This window comes from Helianthus annuus, chromosome 1 (assembly GCF_002127325.2).
Source record: "Helianthus annuus cultivar XRQ/B chromosome 1, HanXRQr2.0-SUNRISE, whole genome shotgun sequence".
Taxonomy (NCBI): Eukaryota; Viridiplantae; Streptophyta; class Magnoliopsida; order Asterales; family Asteraceae; genus Helianthus; species Helianthus annuus.
Genome location: NC_035433.2, coordinates 41,288,664 through 41,310,146, shown reverse-complemented (window position 1 = coordinate 41,310,146; position 21,483 = coordinate 41,288,664). Strand labels below are relative to the sequence as shown.

Sequence of the window (21,483 nt, the reverse complement as noted above, 5' to 3'; positions counted from 1 at the left end):
ATTCACTATGTATTTGTTGCATATTACTATTTGTACTATAAGTTTAAAATGTGCACCTGGTAATGCTTGCCCCAACGGGCATTCCTTGCCATTACTTATTTGCGATCGTTACGCGATTTAGGTCCTTGATGAGTATGCTCTTCTTGTCACATTTCGGACCGTTCCATCATCATATCCGCAATTTGTTAAACTCTCGCTATCTTCAGAGGCGAGTGTCCTTCCATTAAAACATTTACAAGAATTAGTAATATCAACTTCAATAATCGCCCGTATTATAATACAAGGCTTTTCTACTATACGCGTCAACGCGCGCAATTTTGTCAACTATATTTATCATTTAATTGAGGTAACGTGTATCACACGATAACCCTATGTGTTGTTCACAACATTTCAACACATAACAAACCATTAATATACATGTACTTACCGGATTTGCGATCAAGCCTCGAACCGAACACAATTTACTCTTTAACCATGAGCTCTGATTACCAATTTGTAACACCCTTGTCATTATTTAATGGTTTATGTAAAGTATACGACAAACAACATGTAATTATGACTACATATACTTTGTAAAAATACGGGTTTGTTTAAACGTTACAATTTTAAAATAATACAACATAACATAATTGAGTACGTCGTTTAAACATTTCAAAAGTTGTTTAGCAAACAGTTTACATCATAAACATTGTTTAAACCGAGTTGATTTATGCGGAAGCTTCAAGAGTATGTGTTCGGTCCTTCAAAAGTTGCTTGATCGTCACCCATAATCCTTGAGTACCTAAGACTGAAATGTTTACATAAACATTTATATTAGAATGCTTAGAAATGATACTTGATCGAAACTACGATCGAAATGAATTTGAAAATTTACAATTATATAAAATTTATAAACATTCAAGCCCTACCGTAACTTACGGTTTCACCGTAAGTTACGGTGGTCAATTTCCAATAATGGTCCACCGTAAACCAGTAGACTCACACCGTAAGCTCCTGACCTCTACCGTAACTTACGGTACTACCGTAACTTACGGTAGTCCCTGTAAATCCATCTTTTGGTTGCTTTGTTCATTATACTCAAGCCTAAATCTCGGATTTCGCTCTTTCTAACATACCAATACATTAGTTTCTCGAAATTCTAATATGTTACATATGAACCAATATCAAAGATCAATCAATCATATTCAAAATATCATGCATATCACGTTATATCAATTTACTAATGTGCAAGGTTCAAATTACGGGTTTCTTATGAATTCTTAACCCGTTTTACCTATTGTAGGATCGTATGCTGACCCGAACGAGTCATTCAGAGGTTAACTCTTGTGTTTCAGATGCGGAATAATAAGAAATACAAGTAGAAGTAGCTTGTTCTCCTTTCTAACTGCTTGTTTTATTGATTTGCAACGTTTTACAGCTCGATCTTCACACCGGCAGAGCTTCGGCGTGGAATTTAACAATCCCGTTATGAGGATCGCCCTAATGACAACTATATATAGGCATTCTGGTCCGCTCATGTGACACATGTCCATAAAAGCGGTTCCAGACATGTCCATAAAAGCGGTTCCAGACATGTCCATAAAAGCGGTTCCAGACATGTCCATAAAAGCGGTTCCAGACATGTCCATAAAAGCGGTCCAAGAACTCTATGACCCTATGAGCGATCCTAGGCTATAAACCCTATACAGACTCTTGTTTTCTCGTATTTCGTGCCCTATGCTATACAATACGATATAAGACCTGATCCTAGACACCTAGACGTAATCAACAGATGTAGTGCACTAACAGACTCCCCCTCAGATGTTGATGGAGTCGCCTATACACTCTGACTGCAAAACTGTGTCTTCACACCTTCAATCTAGATCAGTCTCTGGGCTTTCTCTTTTTTTTCTCTATCTTCAGACTCCCCCTCTCGATTTACTGGCATTCTTTTGTTCTTCAGTAACATCTTCAGGATCGTTGTCTAATATTCACAGTCTTTCAGAATCAATCAACCTGACTCTAACAGAGATCTTCAGAATTGATTTCCAGAATCGAAACTTGGCTCTCTTCTATCGGAGATCTTTAGAAATCAAAACCTGGTTACCTGCACAATCTTAACCCAGAAATAAATTTTCTAGATTCATCACATATCAAAAACCTGTGCATCAACACATGACTCTCTCTCAACAATCTATGATGAACCACTTGAAGAAGGTTAGAATTAACGAAAACAGTTAGATTTACACAAACACTCCCCCTCAAATGCTGTTCATCATGTTTAGCACTCGGAATTTTGAAAATCAGTTTTTCAACATCAGTTGTCGAAAATCTTTTTGATTTTTTCAAAAAATTATGCTAAAACACACACAAAATCTTTTTGGATTTTCTGAGAGATAATACCTGACACTCCTAGTAAAAAAAACATACAGAAATGTAATATTTACAATCAATATTTTTGTGAGTTCGTGCAAGAGGATCATATCAGATTTTGAGACAAATCACCAACACCGTTAAGCTTGATTTCATTTTAAGCTTTAAACAATTTACCTAGATTGCCAGTATGTTTGTCCTCTTAAATTCTCAACACAAATTTCAATCGATTCGAGATACGATATTAATGTTTTAGAGACTTAAACTTAATTGTGTATCACTCCACTTGAATATACTCCTGTATCCAGATCCCAAATATTCAGTCTTACAGGTGAATATACCACAGATGATATCTGTAAAGGGGTTAGATGCGAAACCGTGAGAGCTCAGGTCAGAACTTCCGTTCAGCAGAGAGATGACGGTTCGACTTTTGGTGGGTCCCCTTTAGAGGATCTTTTGCATTTCAACAACAGCAACTATCAATTTTATTGTTTCATCAGCATGCTGAGGGCTGTGCTTTTTCAAGCATATGCAAAAAGTATTATCCGGGGACTAGGTCAGAACTTCCATTCAGCAGAAGTCCCGGGATAATACCCCAGATATCACTGAGTATAAAGACCTAGTATCTCACAATATGGGACCTTTCAAACAAGATTTCGGGGGTTACCCATATATTCAAGAATAGTTACCCACTAATCAAGCAAGTTTAAATTTAGGTTTATATCTCGTTTCAATTTACTAAATGTATGAAAATCTACTGACACATCCGCAGTAAGATTGTTTAACACTTTTTAGACTATTCAATTCTTTAGCGTGCCGTGATAGTCCACTGATGTACTATCATTTCCTCTTTTTCGCAACAAAACTCATTTTTGAATTTTATCATGTTTTTGGCTTTTTCAAATTTTCAAATGTTTTTGGATTTTCTGAAATTTCCCTACTCCCCCTAAAATGCAAACACATTTTAAAGAAAATATGAAAACTTCTAGACTTTTGACCTACTAGAAACATAAAAAGTAAAACAAACTATACAGAAACTTGACAACCGACACTGAATCACATCAAAACGCCATTCACTAGGCATAAACAATCTGAACTCCCCCTATCACAAATCATTTTCTCATTTAGATTTCAAAACACTTAAGTTTGTTTTAATCAAAATGATTTTTCCGGAAAATGAATTTGTGTTGATAACAACCACTTGTAGGAGTATCAATTTTAAGAACGGGGATGTGGTTCATCATCTTGTCTATATTTTGCCATGAATAGTAAATCAAGTACAATTTAATGTCCCTGATTTACCATTTGCATTTAATAGCCTCCTGTACCACTTGTAAATGTAATCACTTCAAAGTATACAAACTTTTCAAGATTTAACCACAAATACCACTTGTGGGATCAAGATTACCACTTGTAGATACCCAAAAACTACCAATTGTAGGAATATTACGTCTACATCACCATTTTACCAATTAAAATGCCGATTCCTGCTTCGCAATTAACCACCTGGAAGCTCCGGCATAGTCCTTTTACCTGCAAAATCCAAACATTTCAAAATTTTACAAACAAACTTCTCAAATACTAGAAAGATGCCGATTCCTGATCCACGATATAGACTTGGGATCTCCGGCATAGTCCTAAGACTATCATGGAAAACAAACATCCATCCAAGTCTTCTCAGACTTGATGGATTTCAACTCCTGAGCAGTAGGATTGTAAGTAGCCTTTTTCGTGGCGTAAAAATCTTTGACCCCCTTTGCTCTTCCACTCAACATTTTCCCAAATATCTTTTTAACATTCCCGTTGAATGTTTTCTCGACATCAAATTCATCTTTTTCTCTGTAAAACTGATTCGAAATATCAGTTTTTCCCACTTTCTTCTTCACTTCCTCAAACTTCAATGATGGAAATTCCTCATCATTCACTAAAATCTTTTTCTCAACCTGTGGCTCTTCTGGCTTTGTGGAACCAGATTCATCGCCGACATTTACCTCATCTTTCTTTGCAACCCACACCTGGTTGTCTTTTCCTTTCTTCTCATACTTATTCTTTTGTGAACACTCACCAACCTCGAATTTTGAATTCTCAAAAATTCTAAGTTTTTCAGTCTGTGGTTCAACATCAACAACTTTCTCTTTCATTTTCTGAGAAACTCCCTGTTTTGTTTTGACATTCTGTGTACAGTTCCATGCATTGTGACCGACTTCATTGCATCTGTAACAGGTACGAGTCTCTCTTTGATAAAATACTTCAGTTCCATTCTTCTTTCGCTCAGCAAGAAACTCGTGGTTTGACTGTCTCCAGAATGGTTTCTTCTGTTCCTCCTCAGCGCTTCCACCTGTCACAAATTCAGATTTTGTTTTAGAATTTTTCATATTTTTATAATTTTCTGGTGGAACAAAACCAAGACCTTTCTTTTTGTAGCTACAATTTTGGTTAGGTTTCTTTTGAAAACCAAAACCAGGATTGTTGCCCTTTTTCTTGTTTAGACGTTGTTGAACTCTTGAAGTGTATTTTTTAGGATTTTTCAGTAAGATTCAAATCTTTTATTTCAGAAATAGTAATTTCTGTCATTTTGAAAACCTTTTTGATCATGTCAAAGCGAACACTTCTTATTGGAAACTCTTTATTGTAATATAATTTGTCCGAACCATTCAAAGTATACACAACTTCGAATGTTTCATCATTCAAATCTGCCTTTGACAATAAAAATTCTTTACTATAAGACCGTTTAACCGATGAATTTTGGCTGTTGACTGACGACTTTGACTTTCCAGACCCAGATTTCGACTCAGACTCCTCATCAGTATCCAACACCTGATCGACCACCTTTTTAATTAACTCAGACTCATGATCGGTATCGGACGAGGTAAATGTGACATCAATGTTATCTGGTAAAACGTCAGTTGTGTCGGTTTTTAGCTTTATATTGACTGCTTTTTTCAATTGCTCCTCATTTGGTCTCCTAGGTGAATAACCATCCCAAATCGGAGGCAGACATTTGTTGTAACTAACAGTCGATTTCTTACCACAGTCTTTCTTCTCTTTCAGCTTCTCATCTTTGAAAGCTTCCATACCTGCAACAGTTGGGTAAATACGGTCAATGAGATAATCAGAAGTAGTATAGCTTAACAATAACCGCCTAATTCTCTCATTTTCAATTTTTTCCGTTTCCAACTCTTGCTTCCAGTTGGCACTCTCTTCAATGTAGAAATTTATAGCTTTTTGCTTTGACATTAAAGTTGCATTCATCATTGTCAGCGCCTGTTCTCTTTCTGAGTTTGTTGTTTGGAAACCAGTTACTGTTTTGTTCAACACGTCGTACGATTCCTTCACATAATTGAGGTTGAACAGTAACTGCTCCTTCTTTTTCTCGTACTCAGCTATGATGTCATCTTTTGCTGCACATTCTTTGCAGGCCTCCAAGCACTTTTCACACGGCTTGACAACTTCAACAATCTTCTCAACTTCGATTGTTTTTACAACTTCAATCACCTTTTCAGCTTCGGTCACCTTTTCTTCTTCAATCACTTTCTCTACTTCTTTAACAACCTCAGTAATCTTCTCAGCAACATTTTCAGCATTTTGAACATCGCCTTCAGATTCAGCTTGTTTTTCTCTAGCAGCTCTTTTTTTATTTAGTTTCTCCATCTGTTCTGCAAAATAGAAATGAAAACTATCAGGAGAAAGATGAGTTTTTGCAATCTTTATATGTTTTTCTTCCTCATCATCACTGCTGCTGTGATCAGGTGACTGATCAAACTGAACAGATTTTTCAGAATCATCATCAGAAACACCAGAATCAGACGGTGTTTTATCAAATACAACTGCTTTTTCTGAAACAATCTTATTCTGTACACTTTCATCAGAACTAACAACATTTTCAACACTTTCATCTGAATCTTCTGAAATTTCTCCAGATCTTTCAGAAATTTTATCATCAACACTATCTGAAATTTCATCAGATGTAACAGACTGTTCATCCTCACTAGACATTTTCACTCCAATCGATTTCATCCAAGTTGTAAACAGATCTGGTTCCTGGACAATCTTGGCAATGAATGCTTTAAATTCTCCCTTCTCGTCAACAAACATATCCCAACTGAAACCTTCTGGTAGTTTCTCATCATCTTGATCGATAATGCGTGCAGCTGTTGTCACACCCCCAAAATCCCACCTGCGGAGTACTACCGCTTGGAGGCGTGACTGACCAGGATCCAGCCACCAATCATACTGAACAAGCATATAAGTAGTTATAAAAGTTTAACCATCACGATTGGTGTTCCAAAACAAATAAGTTTAAGTTGCAAGCGGAAGCATAAGTTTAAAGTTATAACATAAGTTCCAAAAGTTTCAAGTTTAACATAGTCTTGTAGCAATCCCTGTCCCACAACGATCTTCCTCCATGCAAGCTCCCACTGAGTACCTATGGTCCTGCAAAGCATGTAGTAACGAGTCAACAACTAGTTGAGTGAGTTCACGGGTGGGCGTTCGTTTTAGTTGTTTCGAAAACAGTTTACTTTATCTGGCATCCTGCCGTGGGGGTTACCCCATAGTTTAAAAACGTGACATGTTCGTTCCCAGTTACTCCGGCACTCCAGCCGTGGGGGCTACCCCATGTAGTTATCAGGCATTTCGGCCGTGGGGGCTACCCCATGTACATCATCTGGCTCTCCAGCCGTGGGGGCTACCCCATGTGTATACTAGACTCGTTACCGTATCGATTGCTGACTGTAGTCATGTTTATGTGCCCTGAAAACATCAATGTCTATCATCATTGACGTGCCCCAGATCCATTAGTTCACGCCCGTCCTCTGCGGCACGGTGTGAGGCTTGTCAGACCTAAATAGCGCTATCTAACTAATGACCCGCTCGCCATTGGCCCGGCGATTAGTCGATACAAAAAGGAGGGACTTCGTGATAGAGTTTTAGTCTAGTACGTTTATCCGTCCATCCGGACGAGGAATCACATTCCTGAACCACTGACGTCCTACCCAAGGTAGACGAGGAACCACGTTCCTTAACCCCGTTCCCAACCCAGGGAATCCCATGCTTTGTAAAGGGTGTGAACTCACCTTGGTTTGCTCGGCAGTCAAACACAGAAAGTCAATCAAGTCGCAAGTAGTCAATAACGTCCTAACACGGATATCACGTATAATCAGATTCGAACCAAGTAGTGCACAAATGTTCAACACGTTTGGCAAGCACGTTTAATCAGTAACAGTTCATAGGTAACAGTTAATCACATGTTCAAAGTCCAAACAGTTGGGCTCGTGATAACAGGCCCAAATAACTCATCAACAGTAGCACAGAAGTTCATAAGTCCGGCCCACTAACTAAGGCCCAAAGTGTGGTCTCGAGTCGCAACCGGACTCGCAAGCATGGTCTCGAGTCATGCTGTGTGTTGATCATGGATGGTTGCGAGTCGCAACCGGTGTCGCAACCGTAGTCTCGGTTCATCATGCTAAGGTCTCGAGTCGCAACGGGACTCGTAACCTGTGGTTTCGGCTTGTCCTGTTATGGTTGCGAGTCGCAACCGCGTAGTCTCGAGTTGTAACGCTGTGGTTGCGAGTCGCAACGGGTGATTGCGAGTCGGTAAGCTGTCGTTGTCAAGTTCACGTGTTGATGCAGATGTAGTCAGATTAATGGTACAATATAATCAGGCCCAAATCCGGAAATAACCAATAGAATCCCACTAACATATTTCCTAATCAGGCCATTAGTCAAAGATGGATCAAAATCACAAGGGTTTTCAATCCTCAACATTCATTCAAAGTGTTCTTCCTATGTTCAAACACATATTCATCAAGTATTCAACCTTTATTCAAACAAAACTATGAACAAGCATCAAAACACTAAACATAACACACAACTCGGTTTTTATATATGTCCGATTTCATGAGAAATGCAAATCCGATTTCATGTATCATCAAGATCTAGTAGTTTAACTCTATTTAACACAAGATGTCATGAGTTCTTTAGCAACACATTCCAACACTATAACTTGTTAACATACATAAAACTTCATCTCATTCATGCATCCATTTAAACACAAACATAACATAAACTAACAATAATCATCAAGAAATACTAACAATAAACATCATCTCATGCATTTTATCATTTAACATGATTAACATAAATCCATAAACATTAAAAGCACTAACCGGTTGTGTGTGTGTGTGTGCCGATCCGAAGTTCCAAATCCGAGAGTTTCTTGTGTCAACCGAGTGGATCCGAGAGTCTTGGAGGTGGGTTTGTGTGCTTAAGGCTTAGAGAGAAAAGTAGGAGAGTGTGTGGGTGTAATGTTCAACAAATGGTAAAAACTAACTAAGGTATGGTATATATAGTCAAGTTCCAAGAGTGTGCACCCTTAGTGGGTTTCGAGTGGGGGTTCACGGCCCAATGGCCCAACCGGCCACAAGGTTCTCGGCCCAAAGGCCTATTCGGTCACTATTCACTCGAGACCTCTTGGTCTCGAGTCGGGTCCGTTGTTTCGTGTCGGGTTCTCGGTTCACATATAACACGTACACACATATATATATATACAATACACGCGTAACAAAGCACTTATCACATAAAAAGATTCACGTTATCATTTTAACTAGTCACATAACGTACAAGTAAGTTACAACGAAAGGTTCTAAATTTCGAGTTGTCACATCATCCCCAAGTTGAAAGAAATTTCGTCCCGAAATTTGATGGCACTCACTGAGGAAGCTAGTCAAGTTGCAAGGTTTTCCCGGTTTTCCTGGGGTGTCACATCCACCCCCCGTTGATCTGGAATTTCGTCCCGAAATTCCGTAGCTTCAGCCTCAGTAGCGTTTGTACTGTTCTCAAACAGTTGGGGATACTTTTGTTTCATCCGATCTTCGCGCTCCCAGGTAAACTCTGGGCCGCGACGTGAGTTCCAACGAACTCGAACAAGAGGTATTCTAGTGTTCTTGAGGACCTTAACATCCCGGTCCGTGATCTCGACAGGTTCTTCGACGAATTTCAACTGTTCGTCGATCGTAAGTTCCTTCAGAGGAACTACGTGCGTCTCATCTGACAGACACTTCTTCAGATTCGACACATGGAAAACGTTGTGAACTGCACCGAGTTCTGTTGGTAATTTCAGTCGGTAGGCCACCTTGCCTATTTTCTCAAGAATCTCAAAAGGTCCAACGTACCGTGGGTTGAGTTTCCCTCGTTTACCAAAACGAACCACACCCTTCCAGGGTGAAACTTTGAGTAATACCCGCTCCCCAACCTGGAGCTCAAGTGGTTTCCTGCCCTTATCGGCGTATGCCTTCTGACGGTCACGAGCGGCCGCCATGCGTTGTCGTATTTGAGCAATCCGCTCAGTAGTGTCTACCACATGTTCTGGACCAGTGATCTGACTATCCCCCACCTCTGCCCAACAGAGGGGTGACCGGCATTTACGTCCGTACAATGCCTCAAACGGAGCAGCTTTAATGCTGGTGTGGTAGCTGTTATTATACGAGAATTCCACGAGTGGCAGATGCCTTTCCCAGCTGTTGCCAAAGTCGATTACACATGCACGAAGCATGTCTTCTAAGGTCTGAATAGTTCGCTCGGACTGCCCGTCCGTCTGTGGGTGATACGCTGTGCTCATGTCTAGACGTGAGCCAAAAGACTTGTGCATTGCCTGCCACAGTTCCGAAGTAAAACGTGCATCTCGATCAGAGATGATAGAAGTGGGCACCCCGTGCCTCGAAACAACTTCCTTGAGGTATATCTCCGCTAGAGTGGAGAACTTATCCGTTTCCTTGATTGCCAAAAAGTGTGCGGATTTCGTGAGTCGATCCACGATCACCCAGATAGTATCGTTTCCGCGCTGGGATCTAGGTAGGCCAGTAACGAAATCCATGGAAATTTGCTCCCATTTCCATTGTGGTATCTCTGGTTGCTGAAGTAGGCCTGAAGGTTTCTGATATTCTGTCTTGACTCGCGCACAAGTCAAACACTTGCTGACGTAAGTTGCTATGTGGGCCTTCATGCTAGGCCACCAATACGTAGTTTTAATATCGTGGTACATCTTGTCCGAACCAGGGTGTACCGAGTAGCGAGATTTGTGCGCTTCATCCATCACAAGTTCTCGTAAATCGCCATAGAGTGGGACCCAAATGCGTCCTGTTACATAATAAGCACCGTCTTCCTTCTGTTCTAAACGTTGCCTTGACCCGCGTAGTGCTTCAGCTCTAATGTTTTCTGGCTTCAGTGCTTCTATCTGAGCAGCTCGTATTTGCGAAGGTAGACTAGAATGGATCGTGAGTTGTAAAGCTCTTACGCGCTTAGGCGTAGTGTCCTTCCGACTGAGGGCGTCCGCCACTACATTGGCCTTGCCCGGGTGATACCTGATAGAGCACTCGTAGTCATTCAGCAGCTCGACCCATCGTCGCTGCCGCATATTCAGTTCCTTCTGCTTGAATATGTGTTCTAAACTTCTGTGGTCGGTGTAGATGGCGCACTTGGTTCCGTACAGGTAATGCCGCCATAGTTTAAGTGCGAAAACAACAGCTCCCAGCTCTAAATCATGTGTCGTGTAGTTCTTCTCGTGAACTTTGAGTTGTCGTGAGGCGTAAGCTATGACTTTATCTCGTTGCATCAATACACAACCAAGACCTTGAATTGATGCATCACAGTAAACCACAAAATCATCTGTGCCCTCTGGCAGTGAAAGGATAGGTGCACTACAAAGTCTATCCTTTAGATGTTGAAAAGCTAACTCTTGTGCATTTCCCCAATGATAAACAACGCCTTTCTGCGTTAGTAAGGTGAGAGGCTGCGCGATCTTAGAAAAATCCTTAATGAATCTCCTGTAGTAACCTGCCAATCCCAAGAATTGGCGAATCTCCTTTGGTGTACGAGGCGCAGGCCAGTTCTTAATAGATTCCACTTTGGATGGATCAACGTGAATCCCATCCTTGTTCACCACATGCCCTAGGAAATGGACTTCACGAAGCCAGAAGTCGCATTTCGAGAATTTTGCGTAAAGCTGTTCCTTCCGAAGGAGTTCCAAAATAAGTCGTAGATGCTGTTCGTGCTCTTCTTTACTCTTAGAATAGATCAGGATGTCGTCGATGAAGACTATAACAAACTTGTCCAGGTACGGTTTGCACACTCGATTCATCAAATCCATAAAAACTGCCGGTGCGTTCGTCAGCCCAAACGGCATGACCAGAAACTCATAGTGCCCATATCGAGTCCTAAAAGCCGTCTTAGAGACATCCTCTTCCCGAACTCTCAGCTGGTGATATCCCGATCTCAAATCGATCTTCGAATAGTAGCTCGACCCCTGCAACTGGTCGAACAAGTCGTCAATACGCGGTAGAGGATAACGATTCTTCACAGTCACCTTGTTGAGTTCGCGATAGTCGATACACATTCTGAAGGTACCATCCTTCTTTTTCACAAAAAGTACTGGAGCTCCCCAAGGCGATGAGCTAGGACGAATAAAACCCTTATCCAAGAGTTCTTGTAGTTGCGTGGAGAGTTCTTCCAACTCTGATGGCGCTAAACGATAAGGTGCACGGGCTACAGGCGCGGCTCCAGGAGCTAAATCAATCTGAAACTCGACTTGGCGATGGGGCGGAAGACCAGGTAATTCCTCAGGGAATACCTCAGGATAGTCGCGTACAACGGGAAAATCTTCTAACTTCTTCTCCTTCTCTGTGGTATCAGTAACTAGAGCCAAAATCGCAGTGTGGCCCTTTCGTAAGCATTTCTGGGCCTTAAGAAGAGAGATGATGTTCTCAACAGCACTTCTCTTGTCGCCACGAATCATGAGAGGTTCACTACCTAAACCAGGAACACGAACGATCTTTTCGTTGCAAAGAATCTCTGCTCGGTGTTGGGATAACCAATCCATCCCAATGACAACGTCGAAACTACCCAAGACAATAGGAATAAGATCGATAGAGAAGGTCTGGTTAGCGAGAATAAGCTGACAACCCTTGACTACGTGAGAGGCTTCCAAACTCTTACCATTAGCTAGCTCTACAGTGTGCTTGTCGCTCAGGGGTGTAGGAATACGCTTAAGCATCTTACTAACTTCTAGTGACACATAACTAGTATCGGCACCCGAATCAAATAAGACTGTAACATAAAAGTCGTCGAGAAGGAACTTACCCGTCACCACGTTGGGATCATTCCTTGCTTCACCTTGACCAATCACGAACACACGTCCCCTAGCACCATTGTTGTTGTTGTTCCCATTGTTACCATTCCCTTGATTGTTGTTGTTGTTCTGATTCAGTTGGGGACAGTCTTTCTTGAAGTGGCCTTCAGCTCCACACTGAAAGCATCCTTTGTTGTTACCCTGCTGCTGTCGCTGGTTCTGCTGAGGTTGCTGACGATTCTGATTGACAGGATATGCGCTCCTGCAATCCTTTGCAACATGACCAGGCTTGTTGCATCGATGACAGTTGCCCCTGGTGCATGGCCCACTGTGGTGTAGGCTGCAACGATTGCACTTGGGGTGATTCCCCTTGTATCCACCGTGACTTTGACCACCAGACGACTGCTGACTGGGGCTCTTGTGATCGTCCGTCTTTCTCTGCTGAGACTGAGTTTGCACTGAAGTTGAACCCCTGCTTGAAGTTCCATCCCATTTCCGTTTATCCCCACTAGAAGCACCAGAAGTAGTTGCAGCACCTATACGCTTCGGTAACTTGTTCTGCTCCACCGCTTGGTCAGTGAGACGGTGAGCCAACTGTACAACCTGCTGGATAGTAGTCAACCTTGCTGAAGTCACATGACTTTGGATCTCTGGCACCAAGCCCTTGAGATAGAGTTCAATTCGCTTATATGGAGGATCCACCATAGTAGGACACAACAAGGCAAGCTCATGCGATCTCTTAGTATATGCCTCAATCTCTGATCCCGACATCTTAAGATTGTAGAACTCATCTTCCAGTTTGTGAATGTCGTCACGACTGCAGTATTCCTCCCTGATCATTTCCTTGAAGTTTTCCCATGGGGTGGCGTTGGCAGCAACCAACCCTAACATCTGCACTTGAGCATTCCACCACGTGAGAGCCAAACCCTCGAGAGTACCAGTAGCATACTTCACCCTGCGCGCTTCAGGGCATTCGCACATTTCGAACACAGACTCCAGTTTCTCAAACCAGTGTAGGAGACCTACTGCTCCTTCAGTGCCGCTAAAAGTCGTGGGTCGACAGTCCATAAAGGTCTTAAAAGTGCACACCGGTGCCTGAGCATACTGACCTAAGGTAGGTGAAAGAAAAGACAGAGATTATCACAAAGGTTGGTTCACGAGAGTAGGATCCAAATGATCCTAGAACAATTTCGGACTGCAGGATATACCTCCTGCGTGTGCAGCTGCGAGCGCTGCGGCAACTCGTTCGTTGATCAAAGCCGTCAACTGGGCTTGTGTCATGTTAACGCGTCCAGACATGGTTCTTCATAACAAGAGTAACACGTGTGAGAGAGGTTCGCGAAAGCACGATAGTAGGACAGAGTAAGTACGCATGTGTTCAAACAACAGTAGTTATACTAGTCAAGCATACCATGAGCAATGTACTACGCAACTAACAAGTAGGCCATATACATACATTATATTACCTAGAACGTCGAGCCTTGCATGAGGAGCGAAGTGTCGTTGTGGACCGTCGAGCGCTATACCGGTTATAGTCTGGTTTTAACAAAAACGTTTCTCCTTTATTAAAACCAAGTTCACTATAACCAATGGCTCTGATACCAATCTGTCACACCCCCAAAATCCCACCTGCGGAGTACTACCGCTTGGAGGCGTGACTGACCAGGATCCAGCCACCAATCATACTGAACAAGCATATAAGTAGTTATAAAAGTTTAACCATCACGATTGGTGTTCCAAAACAAATAAGTTTAAGTTGCAAGCGGAAGCATAAGTTTAAAGTTATAACATAAGTTCCAAAAGTTTCAAGTTTAACATAGTCTTGTAGCAATCCCTGTCCCACAACGATCTTCCTCCATGCAAGCTCCCACTGAGTACCTATGGTCCTGCAAAGCATGTAGTAACGAGTCAACAACTAGTTGAGTGAGTTCACGGGTGGGCGTTCGTTTTAGTTGTTTCGAAAACAGTTTACTTTATCTGGCATCCTGCCGTGGGGGTTACCCCATAGTTTAAAAACGTGACATGTTCGTTCCCAGTTACTCCGGCACTCCAGCCGTGGGGGCTACCCCATGTAGTTATCAGGCATTTCGGCCGTGGGGGCTACCCCATGTACATCATCTGGCTCTCCAGCCGTGGGGGCTACCCCATGTGTATACTAGACTCGTTACCGTATCGATTGCTGACTGTAGTCATGTTTATGTGCCCTGAAAACATCAATGTCTATCATCATTGACGTGCCCCAGATCCATTAGTTCACGCCCGTCCTCTGCGGCACGGTGTGAGGCTTGTCAGACCTAAATAGCGCTATCTAACTAATGACCCGCTCGCCATTGGCCCGGCGATTAGTCGATACAAAAAGGAGGGACTTCGTGATAGAGTTTTAGTCTAGTACGTTTATCCGTCCATCCGGACGAGGAATCACATTCCTGAACCACTGACGTCCTACCCAAGGTAGACGAGGAACCACGTTCCTTAACCCCGTTCCCAACCCAGGGAATCCCATGCTTTGTAAAGGGTGTGAACTCACCTTGGTTTGCTCGGCAGTCAAACACAGAAAGTCAATCAAGTCGCAAGTAGTCAATAACGTCCTAACACGGATATCACGTATAATCAGATTCGAACCAAGTAGTGCACAAATGTTCAACACGTTTGGCAAGCACGTTTAATCAGTAACAGTTCATAGGTAACAGTTAATCACATGTTCAAAGTCCAAACAGTTGGGCTCGTGATAACAGGCCCAAATAACTCATCAACAGTAGCACAGAAGTTCATAAGTCCGGCCCACTAACTAAGGCCCAAAGTGTGGTCTCGAGTCGCAACCGGACTCGCAAGCATGGTCTCGAGTCATGCTGTGTGTTGATCATGGATGGTTGCGAGTCGCAACCGGTGTCGCAACCGTAGTCTCGGTTCATCATGCTAAGGTCTCGAGTCGCAACGGGACTCGTAACCTGTGGTTTCGGCTTGTCCTGTTATGGTTGCGAGTCGCAACCGCGTAGTCTCGAGTTGTAACGCTGTGGTTGCGAGTCGCAACGGGTGATTGCGAGTCGGTAAGCTGTCGTTGTCAAGTTCACGTGTTGATGCAGATGTAGTCAGATTAATGGTACAATATAATCAGGCCCAAATCCGGAAATAACCAATAGAATCCCACTAACATATTTCCTAATCAGGCCATTAGTCAAAGATGGATCAAAATCACAAGGGTTTTCAATCCTCAACATTCATTCAAAGTGTTCTTCCTATGTTCAAACACATATTCATCAAGTATTCAACCTTTATTCAAACAAAACTATGAACAAGCATCAAAACACTAAACATAACACACAACTCGGTTTTTATATATGTCCGATTTCATGAGAAATGCAAATCCGATTTCATGTATCATCAAGATCTAGTAGTTTAACTCTATTTAACACAAGATGTCATGAGTTCTTTAGCAACACATTCCAACACTATAACTTGTTAACATACATAAAACTTCATCTCATTCATGCATCCATTTAAACACAAACATAACATAAACTAACAATAATCATCAAGAAATACTAACAATAAACATCATCTCATGCATTTTATCATTTAACATGATTAACATAAATCCATAAACATTAAAAGCACTAACCGGTTGTGTGTGTGTGTGTGCCGATCCGAAGTTCCAAATCCGAGAGTTTCTTGTGTCAACCGAGTGGATCCGAGAGTCTTGGAGGTGGGTTTGTGTGCTTAAGGCTTAGAGAGAAAAGTAGGAGAGTGTGTGGGTGTAATGTTCAACAAATGGTAAAAACTAACTAAGGTATGGTATATATAGTCAAGTTCCAAGAGTGTGCACCCTTAGTGGGTTTCGAGTGGGGGTTCACGGCCCAATGGCCCAACCGGCCACAAGGTTCTCGGCCCAAAGGCCTATTCGGTCACTATTCACTCGAGACCTCTTGGTCTCGAGTCGGGTCCGTTGTTTCGTGTCGGGTTCTCGGTTCACATATAACACGTACACACATATATATATATACAATACACGCGTAACAAAGCACTTATCACATAAAAATATTCACGTTATCATTTTAACTAGTCACATAACGTACAAGTAAGTTACAACGAAAGGTTCTAAATTTCGAGTTGTCACAGCTGTGGCTTCAGATGGTATGAAATCATTCCAGCTGAAATCTACCAAACATGCTCTTTTGCAGCTGTGGCTTCAGATGGTATGAAATCATTCCAGCTGTCTGTGGTTCTTGGGATTGACCAACTTGCTGATAGATAGCTTTGCGGTAGTAATCATCTTTCCCGAATGGATTCTGTGCTCCGCTAGCTTCTTTTCCTTTGCACTCCCGCTTGAAATGGCCTTTTTCCCTGCATCGAAAACAAGTAACTTTAGATTTATCAAAACCTAAAGTAGATACATGAGCATCTAGAAAGTCATTTCTCCCAGTAATGGTTTTGAATTTCTCAGCTCGTCGAAGAACACTAGCAAGACACCATTTGATATCCATGAGTTCCATCTCTTCGGCATCTATCTGATCGTAATCCTCTTTGGTAAGCATAGGATTTCCGATCCGACCAGCAACAAGACCTTCATAAGATAACAGAACTGAACCCAGAAGTGCCATATGGTCTTTTGCAGTGTCTTCAGAGAAGCTTTGACCTTCTGGAAGGTTGAGAGCTATGTTGCATTGAATCACGTATCCGTTTCCAGTCTTTGTCCTCTGAGACTGAAAGCTCGTGTTAGTCTCTTTCGGATTCACACTCGGAAATGATAAAAACCCGCTGCTGCTCTTGTTTGAACCCTGATCAACTTTTTCTGATGAATCTCCAGCACTGAAAGCGGTTTGAATCTTTGGACTTCTTTCAGCTTCAGAAACTGGAATACTACCTTTATAGTACATTTTAACATCCTGTTGACCACTCGGGTTATTCATCCTGGCTATCTTCTGTTGTTCTAGATCCTGTCCCTCTAACTTCTCAATAAACTGTCCGATTGTCAGTCTGTCATAAACACCCGTGTTTTTCAGTATCATCAAATACGTTCCCCACTCTTTCTGAGGTAACGCATCAGCCAACTTATCAACATATTCTTCACGAGCTTTATCGACACCCAACATTGACAATGATCGCACCAAATGACAATATCTCTCGATCAACTTCTTAGTGTCCTCTCCCGGCAAACTACAAAACAAGTCAAATTCTTTCTTAAGTAATGCCTTCTTGCTTTTGATCATACTTTCACTACCCTCGAATTTAACCTTAAGAGCATCCCAAATTGATTTTGCAGTTTTGTCATGTTGTAGCAGAATGAATATATCTTCTTTAATTGCCTGCTGTAACAGACTGATCATCATTTTCTCTGCTCTGTACATTGCACGTTCTTGTTCTGAGAATTCGGATATTTGTTTAACAACTTGCAATTCTGTTCGAGGCAATGTGTACTTTTCCAATATGCATTCCCACGATCTGAGATGATTTTCCTGAACCCAGTTTTCAAACCGATCCTTCCACCCATAATACTCCTCAATGCTCATCAATTTCGGGGGCTTTTGAGTCGTTCCCGTCTCGTTTTCTGAATTCATTGCTTGAGCAATTGCGGCTGGAGTAGTCGATGTAGCAAAAGCGTTGTAAAACTCGGAATCCATACTGATTTACAAGCGTACAAACAGATGACAGAAAAGCAATCCAACACTGAACAAATAAGCGAACCAGTTGTTCACAAGGACAAAAAGTACTTTGGAGCGAACCTAAAAACCAACTGATCAAATGAGCGAACGGAATTATCTTTTGGAGCGGTCCAGCAACAATGTCCTTTCGAGCGGTCCAAGATTGTTCGTTCGAGTGGTCCAAGATTGTTCGAATGAGTGGTCCAAGATTGTTCGAATGAGCGGTCCAAGATTGTTCGAATGAGCGGTCCAAGATTGTTCGAAAGAGCGGTCCAAGATTGTTCGAATGAGCGGTCCAAGATTGTTCGAATGAGCGGTCCAAGATTGTTCGAATGAGCGGTCCAAGATTGTTCGAATGAGCAGTCCAAGATTGTTCGAATGAGCGGTCCAAGATTGTTCGAATGAGCGGTCCAAGATTGTTCGAATGAGCGGTCCAAGATTGTTCGAATGAGCGGTCCAAGATTGTTCGAATGAGCGGTCCAAGATTGTTCGAATGAGCGGTCCAAGATTGTTCGAATGAGTGGTCCAAGATTGTTCGAATGAGCGGTTCAAGATTGTTCGAATGAGCGGTTCACGATGACGTCACTTCGAGCGGTCCACATTACGAACATGATTTGACTCATAAAAACTTCGAATTTTGGCTTCAAACTTTCCAGGGTTTATCTCGATAATATTGCGCACAATCTGTGAAAAATTGAGCGAATTCCGACCGTGAAATCTTCCTGAATCAGTAAAAGAAGGTGTAGAAATGAGAAGAAATGATGAAAAACAGCTACAATCTGCAGAAAACCTCCTCCCAAGCTCTGATACCACTTGAAGGATCGTATGCTGACCCGAACGAGTCGTTCAGAGGTTAACTCTTGCGTTTCAGATGCGGAATAATAAGAAATACAAGTAGAAGTAGCTTGTTCTCCTTTCTAACTGCTTGTTTTATTGATTTGCAACGTTTTACAGCTCGATCTTCACACCGGCAGAGCTTCGGCGTGGAATTTAACAATCCCGTTATGAGGATCGCCCTAATGACAACTATATATATAGGCATTCTGGTCCGCTCATGTGACACATGTCCATAAAAGCGGTTCCAGACATGTCCATAAAAGCGGTTCCAGACATGTCCATAAAAGCGGTTCCAGACATGTCCATAAAAGCGGTTCCAGACATGTCCATAAAAGCGGTCCAAGAACTCTATGACCCTATGAGCGATCCTAGGCTATAAACCCTATACAGACTCTTGTTTTCTCGTATTTCGTGCCCTATGCTATACAATACGATATAAGACCTGATCCTAGACACCTAGATGTAATCAACAGATGTAGTGCACTAACACCTATCTACTCCTTTTGACCCGTGAAGGGAAGTTAAACACTTTTAACTATACATCTATATATATAAGCGTACCTGGCTCGGGTCAACATATTGACCCGTTTTAAGACCTTGTCTCTATAATATGCTAATTCATAGCCTCGCTAATTCATAAACCAATTACCCTGCGAGCATGAGACTCGACATACACTTATTAGTCGTTAATTATCAAATGGTATAAATATTACCATTTGACCCGTTTGGTCTAGACTACCAAATATTTTGTGCTTAATATTAAATGGTGTTGTTTTAAACTTCAACTCTTTTTCGTCTACACATGACTAATTCGTCGTTTTACTCTTTTTATTCGTTTAGGCTTACCTTAATAAGTAGCCTTTCAAAAACTCATTTTATATATATGTCATCTCGTGACCAATTACCATTTCGCCCATTTTACCATTAAACATGGTTTATCATTATTTTATATGTCCCGACCCGTTTCATTTCGTGTCGGAACCATATTTCAAATATAGCTTTTGTCGTATTTACAACCTATGAATAAACACATAACTTACAAAGAGGGCGTAAGCTTTACTTACCTCGCATCCAAATTACGCTTTCCTTTTCGTACTTGCTCCGTTTGACCCGCTTCATTCCAAGCCTCCATCTAGCTTGTCAAGAGTCAAACTATCATCATAATTCACAAGGTGGTTAGATTAGTTATTATAACCACGACTATTCCACCTTACGTGTTTTCTATGTCAAAACTACTATTCGACTCCGTCTATGGTTAGTTTAACTCTTAAAAAGTTAACTACCCTTAATTATATGATATGTGCATATAAGCTAAATCGACTTCATAATTAAAATTTGTATTACCCCACATCACACATAATTAGTCGAACTAGGAAATTACGCGTTTGATTCATAATTTCAACATATGAACATTGTGGGCATAATTTATAATATCAACAATCAAGTTTCGTATCACTGAAAATAGGCTGTTTTTGGTGACCTGTTTAACCTGTTTACAAGTCTTCAAAAATTATGATTTTTTTATGTGGCGTACCTCTCGGAGGGGTAGCCCTTATGTTAAAATTTCAAGATCTAACTCTTTACCAAAAATTCGTAAAAATTCATCTACTAAGATGCAATCAGATTCGTCACTTCTGACTGCAGCTTACGGAAAAATTCATTAAAAATTCCTCGTTTATCCGATTGACGAAATTCCAATTGGAGATTCTTCTAATAACTTAATACTTTCTACAGTAAGAATTTGAGATCATAACTCAATTCCTAAATTGAGTTATGACATTCGTAATGGGCTGCAAATTCTGCCAGAAAACGCAGCTTGAACCTTTGATACGGAAAAATTCATAAAACGCTCAATTTTAGTCGAAAAAATGCGATTCCAGTGGGGTTTTAAAGATATTTCCTGGAATTACATTTTAGACTCAAGAAATAAACGTTTTTGTCACGTTTTGTCCACGTTACAGCCAATACAATTCGGCTGTAAATTCTGATCAGAAGCTGTTTGAATTCAGTTTTCAATCGAAACATGTTTATGATATTATAGCACTATTTTTAGCCATCAAAAACCCTAAAAACATCACATTACACGAATTTAGCATCATCACACTTATCACCTTCAATGGTGATCATGAATTCACAAGATTTAGACCTAATTTCATCATATGCTTGTCTAGGGTTTACTCCTAGACACTACAATGTTCCTATTTCATCATATAACGAACATGCATCAACAAATTTCGAATATCCTAAATTCATGAGAATTTCAAGCAGAGAATTAACATCAAATTTTACATAACTTACAACCCCCTTGCAATGGGGATCAGTAATCTATGCTCGATTTTCGTTTTGGACCAGATTTGCACCTCCAATTTGAGAGTTTTAGTAAGGATTTTAGGGTTTGAAGAAACCCATCGCCTCCTGCTTCTTTGTACGACCAGACATCTCCAAATGGGGTGTTTGGTTTTTGTTTTAATTAAATTAGCAGCATAAGTTTCGATTTTAACATCTTTGGCCCCTTCTTAGTTCATAATTTAA

The 21,483-nt window shown here is 41.2% G+C and overlaps 1 long non-coding RNA gene across 1 annotated transcript; it reads right to left on the bottom strand.

Annotated features, from left to right (window-relative positions):
- Positions 1-569: 569 nt before the first annotated feature.
- Positions 570-20,103, bottom strand: LOC110864565. The gene is made up of 2 exons (XR_002549929.2): positions 20,016-20,103; positions 570-787 (listed from the first exon to the last, which is right to left on the bottom strand). It is a non-coding gene; the product is annotated as an uncharacterized LOC110864565 (long non-coding RNA).
- Positions 20,104-21,483: the final 1,380 nt, after the last annotated feature.